We start from the raw sequence: 11,744 nt of genomic DNA, 5'->3' as shown, positions 1-11,744 counted from the left end.
CAAACACAATCAGCAATTTTCAGCCTCCTAAATACCTAAGATTACAGGTTTGTGCCATTTGTGCCCAGCTTGAACAACGTTTATTTAATTATCTCATTGAAAAAAAAAATATCATCCTAGAAACTTTGAGGCAACTGCAAAGGCAGTTCTAAAATGAAAGTTTATTTCCGTAATGCCCACATTAACTAAATACAGACATCTTACATCCTAATTATACATGTGAAGATCTTAAAAACATAAAATACAAGTCAAATCAAATCCAGTGGATTGAAATAAGAAAGATTACAGCAGAATAAATGCACTAGAGAATGAAAGAAGACACCAAGCAAAGAACCAAAACAAAAAACAAAAACAGTTATTTCAAAAGGTAAAAAAACAAGCCCATAAACAATCTACCCAAAAGAGAAATTATAAAAATGTATAAAAGAAGGGTTCACATGTGATATAAAAACAAATGAATGATATTCAAAATATCATAACAGATTATGCTTTGCAATGTTTACTCCAACAAATTAAAAAATATGGTAGAAATGAAGATTCAATAGTTTCACATCTGAATCCTACAGTATGTTTAAAAATGAACAAACATCAACTTCTCAAACTTTTCCATGAAATATAAAGGAGTAATTACTACAAAAAATCACTGGCTGAAGCCAGAATTACTGATTACACACCTGGAGGAGGGATTGACAAAAAAAAAAGAAAAAGGAAAAGGAAAAACGATAGACCTATAACTACAATAAACACAAAAAACTCCTTAATAAAATACACGCTAACTGAATTCATCAAACATAAATAAAATCCATACACTATAATAAAGTTGGTTGTATCCAGACATACAAGGCTATTTTAATAAGTAAATTCATAAATATAACAATTTGAAATCAATAAGAAAATGAACAAGCACATTAATACATACAAGGACAAGAAATACAAGAACATCAAATAGATGCCCCAAAAGCCTTTGATGACACCCCAAATCCCTTTATGGTAAAAGCTTTAGAAAAGCTAGGAATTGGAGGAACATAACTCAACATAATATGACACACCAACACTCAACATAATACAGGAGAAAAAGAATTAAATTCATTTCTTCTAAAATTAAGAACAAAGGATGAACAAGCTAGAAATAATAAAAATTATAACAGAATAGATGAAGTAGAGCCTAAATGAACTATACAAGTAATCAGGCAAACATAAAATTCTTTCAAAAGGTAAACAAAAAAGCCTTTATTTAATCTGAACTAATGTGAAATTACATAAATAGGTAAAACTAAAGTTAAAAATGTGATATAACAGCAAGTATAAATGATATTCAAAACATCATAAAGAAATAACTTGCAATCTACATTCTAACAAACAAGCTAAGCTACACATCTGTCTACTCTTTCCTTTCCCTTTTCAAATTGTACTGATTTCATATCCAAAGCATTAAGAGAAAAACAATATATGACCTAAAGAGGGAAGTAAATAGTCAAACTATCCCATATGATTCTATATTTAAACAACCATAACTGCTTAACCACCAAGTTCCTAGATCTAATAAATATCATTGGAGAATAAGCAGAATATAAAATCAACCGATAAAAATTAAGAAACTTTCCTGGATACCAACAATAAACAGAAGAGAAATAGGTAAACAATTCCATATTGAATGCCCTCAAAAATACTGAGAAATAAACATCAGCATATGTTCATGGATTGTCAAATATCAAAGGATTTGGCTATACTGTCCAATGTGATTTACAAAAATACTTCAACAAACATCAAATTTTTAATGCAATCCCTCACAATTATTAAGAAAACAACAAAATAATTCATATGGAACAACACAGAGTCCCAAATAGCAAAATAAATCATAGAAAAAGAAATGTTAACCATATCATAACTTCAGAGTTTAAGCAGTACCACAACATAGTAACAAAAACAGTTTGATACTGGCACAAAAGCAGGCCCAAAGAGCAATGAAGAAAACAATACAAAGAACTAATCATAGATAACTACAGCCATCAGACAGTGGTAAAGAAGCTAAAGTTTTTGTAGAAAGAAAGGCACCATGTTCAAGAAATTGGGTTTAGAAATTGGACATCCATGTGAACAATCCTTGTCACCCTATAATAATATCAACAGAAAAAAAAATCATAAACCTGAATATAAGACCTGGAACCTTGCAGTTACTAAAATGATAATTAGGATATACAAAATAAAAAAGGGCATAAACAGGAAATTCCTGAGTAACATTCTAAGGGCAAAGAAAACTGAAAATAGAATTGACAAAAAGAAATTGCATCTAGCTAAAAAGTCTCTGCATAGCAAAGAATATGGTTAATTAATTAAAAATATAGGCAACACAATGAGAGATGTTTGTCAGCTATACTTGTTATGAAATGTTAATATCCAGAATATACAAGATAAGTATACAACCCACAAAGTGCACACACACACACACACACACACACACACACACACACACAAATGAAATTTTACTCTTCTGTGGTTAGTGCAATGAATGGACCTGGAAAACATTACCTTATATGATATAATCAGGCTCAGGGAGAAAAGGGGCATGTGTTTTATTGCATATGTGGAAGTTTGATCTAAATTATAAACATATATAAAAATACACATGAGTATAAATATATATATGTACATATTTACATAGATAGGTATAATTAAGGTTAAAATGTGAGGTAACAGCAAGTATAAGTGATATTCCAAACATCATAAAGAAATAACTTGCAATCTGTATTCCAACAAACAAGGTACACATCTATCTATTCTCTCCATCCCTTTTCAATTTGTGCTGGAATTAATACCCAAAGTAATAAAGCAAGAGAAACAATAAAATGACCTAAGGTAAGAAAAATAAAATGACTTAAGGTAAGAATTTCAATGGTATAATTCTTTTGAAAAACTGACAGTTTAATAAATTGAATACCAAAAAGCTAAAATATGTTTTATCAGAGATTGAGGAGAGTGGTGCCGGTGAATGGACAGACGAAGGGTAGACAAATACAATCAGGATACTTTTTTTTTAAGTTTTTATTATAAAACTGATGTACAGAGAGGTTACAGTTTCATACATTAGGCATTGGATACATTTCTTGTACTGTTTGTTACCTTGTCTCTCATAACCCCCTCCCCCTCCCCCTTTCCCCCCCTGAGGTGTTCAGTTCACTTACACCAAACAGTTTTGCAAGTATTGCTTTTGTTGTTGTTTCTCTTATTTTACCCTTTGTCTCTCAATTTTGGTATTCCCTTTGAAACGATCAGGATACTTAATGTACATATGTGAGAATGGAAGTAGGTAACTTGAGGGAATGGATTTGTTTGAGACAGATGTGGGAGCTGGAAGAAAGTATTACATTGTTTAATGTGCATTGTATCATAATTTGACATGTTGAATTGAAATATCTTTGTACAACTACTTAAAAATAGTAAAGATATTAAAACAAAGCTAATAATAATGCTATCAGCCAATAGACTCTCTTTATTGGAATGAAGGTCATGAACAAACTGTTAATAGCATGGCAAGACCTTTCTAGATCCTTGTGTATGCCAACAAAAAGACCATGGACCTATCAGGAGAAAGATTGGGGAGGTACACATGAACCCAGACATTGGAGAACCAAAGTCAGAACATTATATAAAGAAGACAGAAATAAACAAATCTTTAGTGAAAAATAAAACTTCTGTTTGAAGCTCATCTGTTGCCTGGAAACACAACTGGGTAAGTTGTATTCCAAATGTAATTTTATACAATGACTATTTAAAATAAAAATATATTTTATATAAATGATGTTAAATTGAAAATAAACTGTTTCATTTAATTCACAACATACTTGAAGGCTACCACAAGTAGAACTATTTAATCCACAAATGGCCACCATTTTATGAAGTAAATATATATTTTGAAAAATAAGAAAATGTTATTTTGGTTAATACGATTTAAAACAATTTTCTCTCCCATGAAGAACAAACAAAAGTCTTTGGGGGAAACACTCATACATAAAAAACTGAGGACTTTAAAAATAATATGTGGACAATGTTCATCACAGCACAATTTGTCATTGCTAAAATATGGAACTAACCCAGATGCCCCTCAGTAGACGAGTGGATCAGGAAAATGTGGTACATATACACAATGGAATTCTATGCCTCTATCAGAAAGAATGACATTGCCCCATTCATAAGGAAATGGAAGGACTTGGAAAAAGTTATACTAAGTGAAGTGAGGCAGACCCAAAGAAACATGTACTCTGTGGTTTCTCTTACAGGGAATAATTAGTACATGTTTAGGCTAGTCATACCAGAAGATCAAAACAGCCCAATAGCTATGCCCTTATGAACACATAAGATTATGCTAAGGGAAATGAATGCCAGGTTATGGAAACAAGCGTTATATCATTGTTGTAATTATTTTCAACATGCCATGTGAACCCATACTTTTTTGTTTTGATTTTTTGTTTCTCTCACCTTTTCTTCCAGTTGTTGTACTCCTGCTATCACTGTATCTCATCTGAGAACCCCGGATATGTATATGCGTGTATTAGAACTAGGGAAGAAAAAGAGAATATCAAAATCAAGAGGGAAAGGTTAAAAAGACAAATGATTTCCAAAAGCAATGCTTACAAAAACATTTGGTATAAACCAACTGTACAACTTATGGCAGGGAAAGGGAAAGGGGGCGAGGAGAAGGAGAGGGGCCAGGGAGTGTGTGGGGGGAATAAGGGAGGAGGTAATAAGTTGAACAAGAAATGTACTCACTGCCTTCTATATGAAACTGTAACACTTCTGTTCTTCACTTTAACAATAAAGGAAAAAAATTTAAAAAGAAAAAAGAATACATAGAAAAAAAAAGTGGGTTGACCAGGACAACTGAATGCTGTAAAGAATAACCAATGCGGAATGAGGATCTTAAGTCACAGCACTTCCTATTAATTTTACAAATAACATCTCCAAATGAAACTTTTTCTAGCCTGAGAATTAGGAATGAGGTAAGAACTTGTCTGATAAAATTGGAGGAAATAATTTTTTATCTAAAAATCACTTCTTTGTTTAGCCATTATAGCTAATAAATCCATACAGAAACTTGCCGTGCATGGGTTTTATTACTTATGTCTGGAATAGGAAGGGCATTGGTCTCAGATGGTAGACCTGTCTATATTTAGTGTATTTTCATGTCTGGATAGTGAAAACTCCATTTCCACTGACACCAACTACATAGACGCATCATGGGCCCTACCTACCATCTGGTCTCCATGTTTAATGAAATTGACTGGTTGACACTAAAACACAATTGTTTTTCTCCTTCCTCATCATCCCTTTGTTTCTTCAATTCAGCCAATAATTTCCATCCTTGGAATATGCCATAATAGCTTTCCATTGCATCCTCCTCATGAGAATACACTTGCTATCCCACTTCCATTCAAATAGATACATAGATAATATGATCTTACCCCCAAATTTGGAACATTGCCAGATGGAATGTACACAAAAGTAAATCTGTGATTGGCAAGCTTATTGGTCCACTGTTCCCATAAAAAATTATAAAAAACAAACCTAGGCAATGTTTAATTATTTGGTTTGGAACACCATGAACAGGCCTTATCAGAAGATCAACCACTACCCTCTATCCACTCTCAAAATAACTGTTTCTTGGGCAGAGGACTGAATTCTTTTGGGCCTTGTTACAAAGTGTGCCTTCAATAGTTCATATGAACCATTTTTAAGCAAAATTTGGAGATTTAGAATCATTTTCTTACCTAGAACCATGGGCATTAGACAAAAATGATAGTTTGTTCATGAGCAAAATGGAACATAAACTTACTGATAATGTCCTGGCTTCTCATGCTTATATGTTCACTATGACTACTTTCACTAAATTTACACTAGCAAAAGGCACTTTTGGTCTGATTTTTTTTCAAAAGAACCTTATTTCACCTACTATATAGTCCATCATATTTGACAACAGATCCCAAACTATAGGTTGGACAAAGATAGCCTCTTCACCAGTAACGTTAGAAAACTGAAAATTTATGTGCAAAAACTTAAATGGGTCCTTATACATCACCTGTGAATATCAATTCAAAATGGTTCCAAAAACATCAATACAATACATGAAGCATTATAATTACTACAGAACAGAGTAGGAGAAAAGTTAGAACTTAACTGCATGTCAGTATCTTATCAGAGGTCCAAAGCTCAGAAAGTCAGAGGGAGTTAGTATTGTCAGTAATGACAAATGGAATTACGTCGAAGTTAAATATCCTGCAAAGAAAGTTAATAAGCTACAAAGAAAATCTACGGAATGGAAGAAGATCTTTGCCGGATCTACATTGACTAGACAAAGAGATCACGAAACTAAACTCTCAGTGAAATCAAAACCTGACTAGAAACTTCTCTGAAGTAATAGTTATAAAAATAGCCAGTAGACACATGAAGAAATGCTGAAAATCTCTGGCCATAAAGAAAATTCAAAATAATATTTTCACTTCAGTAACAATGACCATCATCAAGAGTAAAAACCAAATGAGATGCTGGTGTGAATGTGGTGGAATAGGAACCCTAATACATTGTTGGTGAGTGTGTCAACAGGTCCAATCACTACAGAAAAACTGTTTGAAGGTTCTTAAAAATTAAACAAAGAGCTACTCAATAATCTAGAAACCATTGTTGGGCATTTAATCAAAGGTTAATAAGTCAGAACAGAAGAAAGCCCTTGCACAGTCATGTTTCTGGCTAAACTACTCACCATAATCAAGCTTTGGAAATAACCTTAGATGCCCTTCAATGGATGAATAGATTAAGAAAAAAATGGTGTACATATAAAAATGGAATTCTCTTCATCCACCAGGAAGAATGTTATGTCATTTGTAGAAAAATGGATAGATCTTGGGGAAAAACTAAGGTAAGTGAAGTTAAAATGTTTTCTCATCTGTGAAAGTTAAACCTAACACAAGTATATATGTAAACAAATGCACAGTCCTATGCATATATATATACAAATGTATTGGTAAAGTTGATATATGCAGGGGAGACATTCCAATGGCATAACTCCTTTGAACAATTAACATTTAGTCTGACAAAATGATGGCAGGAAGGAAAACACTTCAGCCACTTTGTAAAACAATATGGTCATTTCTTACAAAGAAAAATACCCTTGACATGTTAAGGCAATGTCAACAATTCCACACTTATTCACAAGAAATCTGAAAATTTATAGTCGTGCACATATACAGATATACACACACAAATGCATATACATGTGAACAGTTCAAGACATATTTCTACTAGCATTTTGTAATCACTATAAGCAGAAAACTACTCAAATATTTTCCAATAGATTACAATATGCATATTCACATACAAATGCAAATATACACATATAATTCAACACAGAAGGTTCTAATCACATTTTTATACTCACCACAAACAGAAAACTATTCAAATGGTTTTCAGCACGAGTAGGTAACAAAACTGTAGAAGAACTATATGATGAAATGTAATACAGTGATCACACACACACACACACACACACACACACACACAAATCTTAAATGCATTATTGTAGATAGAATAAACTATTCTCAAAAGACTTCATACTTCGCCATGTATTTGACACCTTGAGAAAGGAAAAACTAAAGTGACAGAAAGATCCAAGTTTGGGAGAGCTGTATTTATCTACTTTCAGTGATACTTCTGATAGACTCAGGACCTCACATTTGTTAGGCAAATGCTCTATCCCATGAGCCATCCCATCAACTAGGTGAGAGCTTTAATACAAAATGTAGCGCGAATCAACTTAGGGGTACAAAGGAACCTTCTGCATCTTGTTTGATGATGGAGATGAGATATTTTTGCATTTATCTATACTTGTAAATTAAGTGAAAATATAGTAATACAAAAGAAGGAGAATACAAAATACAAAGGTTGTAATGCTCTACTTATCAAATCATATTCAATAGCCCAAAAGCAAGTTCATGAACAGATTTGGTTATTTTTCTGGAGTAGAAGTAGGAATAGGAAAGGAAGGATAGGGTTCTGAATAGTGTTGTCCTTTGCACTGTGTGTATACAAGAGTCCTTAAATGGGAACTGAAGAATAACTTTACTACAGGAGAATAAGAGGAACAACTGAATTTGTCTTCATGGGACAAGGGTCAAATGTTTCCTAAGTTAGGTGTTCTTATGTCAGAGTCTACTTATATATTTTACAATGCATCTGACAAGATCAGACATTTAAAAAGAAAAACTTAGTTCTCTTTTTGGTCTTGGTTTTGTTTTTAGTCTTTCATATAGTTACAAATGAACACAGCCTAAAGGCAAAGAAATTTAAAATCAGATTTTTCAATTTAAAGTACAAAGCAGCTGAGGTATGCTAAAATATTTACCTAAATAGACAGCCACAATGGAGCATAAAGAGTTAATAAAGAAAAGAAATAGAAAGAAAGAAATCTTTAAATTCCTAATAAAAACAAGATGTTTGTCACACAGTGCCTCACTTTGATTGTAACTGTACCTAATTTACTTGCCAGTTTTCACATGAGTACATTTGGAAATGAGATGATCTTGCTTTTGTTTTAGGATCACTTAAGCACATTATAAAATTCTTGTAAGTAGACAGGGTAAGCAGCTGGGTCCAATGTAGATAACACAGGGGAAATAGTAAAATTTTAGTTCTACTCAAAGATAAATATCTGTTGTTTTCCCATTGGGAGAAAAAAACAAACCTGTATTGCCACATAATACCAACTCTTTGAATATTAATCTTAAATAAATACAATTGAAATAATTCTACTAAATTTTAATTCTAATGTATTTTGTGAATTTGTATGTTTTTTGTTTTGTTTTGTTCTTTTTGCCAGTCTTGGGACTTGAACTCTCAGCCTGAGCACTGTCCCTGGCTTCTTTTTTCTCAAGGCTAGCACTCTACCACTTGAACCACAGTGCCACTTCGGCTTTTTCTATTTATGTTGTCCTGAGAAATTGAACCCATGGCTTCTTGTATATGAGGTGAGCACTTTACCACTAGGCCATAGTCCCAGCCCAATTTGTATGTTTTCAAATCCTTTTTATATGAGTATGATTGTTTATCTCAGATTTAATTTCTAAATCTCTATATTTACAGTCACTTGAGTGTTTGTTTCTATTGCCTTTATATAATCTTAATTAGGTTTTGATACAGTAAAGTCAGATTTCCACGGTTTAAAGCATTTTACTGTTGTGTTAAGTTATGGCCTATTATCTGGACTTATTCATTTAAAATAAATTTAAAATATCTCTATCACTAACATTCCTAACACCTGTCTAGTATGAAATTTCATCGAAAAATCAAACTAAACATCAGAGGCTAGTTTGATCCTAATTATCCAGTAATTGTCTAAGAGTGTACAAAATCTTCATGGTTATAATACTGTTATGCAGACAAGAATGCACTTGAAGTTGTTTTATATGATTTTAACTAGGCACCAGAATTCATTACAGGAAACATGAACTCTCTCTTGGAGTTCCAATTATCTATATGGATGGATATAGGGATTAAGACATAGAGATATACATATAGATATGTTAAAAAGTCTGTCATCTTTATTAGACATAAAGACAATAAGCCTAAAAACAAATTTTATTAGAAATCCATACTATCTAAAAAAAAACAATAAAATGAAGTATTAAATACTTGAAGAAAAATACTAAAAACTGAAATTCCCTCTGGAGCTTTCCTATGAATTGTTAACCCATTAGATTTAGAAATGAATTAATTCTCACCTTGAAATCATAGTATAGGATAAATGATTACTACTCTTTTAAGTTCTTAGAAACTGATGATGCATATGTCAAAGGAATGAAATTGTTGTCATGCTATCCCATCAGCCCTACTGAATCAACTATGGACATGTCACTTTACTTTGTTTGATCACCTCAACCACAATCTACACTGAGAATACTAGCCCTGGAAACTCTTTTGCTATTCTCTTGCTGAAAGGTTCTTCAATTGTTCCATTGAGTATTAAGAGTATAGGATTATCATCTTCTACTGTCAAAATAATTAATATAGCACAATGGCTACCACTCAGAGTGCTATTTATTCATTCATTATTAATTTAGCAAATTCATTTTGAGCTATGTTATGTGCATGGCCTTTTGAAAGTGATAAAAATAGGATAATGTGGAAAAAAAGTTATTTCTATTCTTATGGACTGTAAACTCTTGTATCAGAGAATCTAGAACAACCTTGTATTAGTCAGGTGATGACCAGTGTTAGCACAAGTAGGAAAAGAAGCTATTCACCCATTCCATTCCACAGTTTAAGGACAAACTGGTGAAACTGTTCACAGGAAACTAAGCAGGCTTACAGGGAGGTTAAGAAGACTGTGATCAGCAACCTCACAAGTGACTAGGGAGAGGAAATAACTAACATTCTTGTTTACATTAAGGATGCTCTTGACCCTTTACAGAAAAGACAACTACACAGAACCTTACCTCTAATAGCATTTGTGTACTACACAGGAAAGGAATGGTCACAGATAACCTCCTTGTGTCCCAGAAGTCACATCAAAAACCCTGAGTATTTCCATGTGATACCCTGAGATGTTTTCTTCCAATGTCTTTCAATAGCCAGAATGTACAGCTATCATAGACATATATGTAACAATAATTTGTGAATTTTTCTGTTGCTGCTTTATAATCTTAAGTAGGATTTGATACAGTAAAATCAGATTAGCTTGGTTAAAAATATTTTGTTATGTTGTTACAACATTGAATGTTCAATGAACTCAGTTTTTTTTTAATGAATTTAAAATATCTCTATACTAGCTATCCTAGTTTGCTTTAAAAGCTCTAAGGACTAGCATTTCTCACACCTATATTAAAATAAATTGGAAAATCTAGAAGAAATAGATAGATTTCACGAGGCATAGAAGCTAGCAAAGCTGAGGCAAGAAGATATAAATCACCTTAAACAGACCAGTAGAAAGCAATGAGTTTGAAGAAGTACAGCATAGTCTCACCACAAAGAAAAGGCCATGCTCTGAGAGATTCATAGCTGAACTCTGTAAGATCTTTAATGAATAAAGCACTAATATGCAAAAGAAATCCATGAAATATTCAAAGGAGCCCTAGAAGACTCATTCTATAAAGCTAGCATTATACTCATCTTAAAACTGCATAGAGACCCAACCAAAAAAAGATAACTATAAACCAATTTTAGATGAATATAGACATGAAGTTCCTCAATAATTATTTTCAAACCAAATGTAACAAGAAATAAAAAACACATTTACTATAATTAAGTTGGTTGCATTGTTAAGCGTTAAGCCTTATTCAATATACAAAAATCAATACAGTACATTAGTAGAATAAAAAATAAGTAGCACACAATATTTGAATAGGTGTAGAAAAAAGCCTTTCATAAAACCCAGTATCATTTTATGATGAAACCTCTGATGGACCTAGGCATATACCTGAACATAGAAAGGTTATGTATGATAAACTTGCTTAAAACCATTTTATTTAAAATTGAGGGGCACATTTTTATTTCATATGTGAAAATTATATCTAAAATATAAACATACACAAAATATATACAAGGCCATAAGTATATACACACCCCAAACAAATATTCTAAAGTAGCCTTAAGCTACTAAGGATTCAAGTTGTATAACTCCTTTGAACAAAATCAATTAACAGGAAAGTGAAATGCATTTTCCCATAGAAGCATAAGACTAAGGGGAGACATTGTACATA

Source organism: Perognathus longimembris, chromosome 5 (genome assembly GCF_023159225.1).
Source record: "Perognathus longimembris pacificus isolate PPM17 chromosome 5, ASM2315922v1, whole genome shotgun sequence".
NCBI lineage: Eukaryota > Metazoa > Chordata > Mammalia > Rodentia > Heteromyidae > Perognathus > Perognathus longimembris.
The sequence above is the reverse complement of the archived record's forward strand: the minus strand, read 5'-3'. Positions refer to the sequence as shown.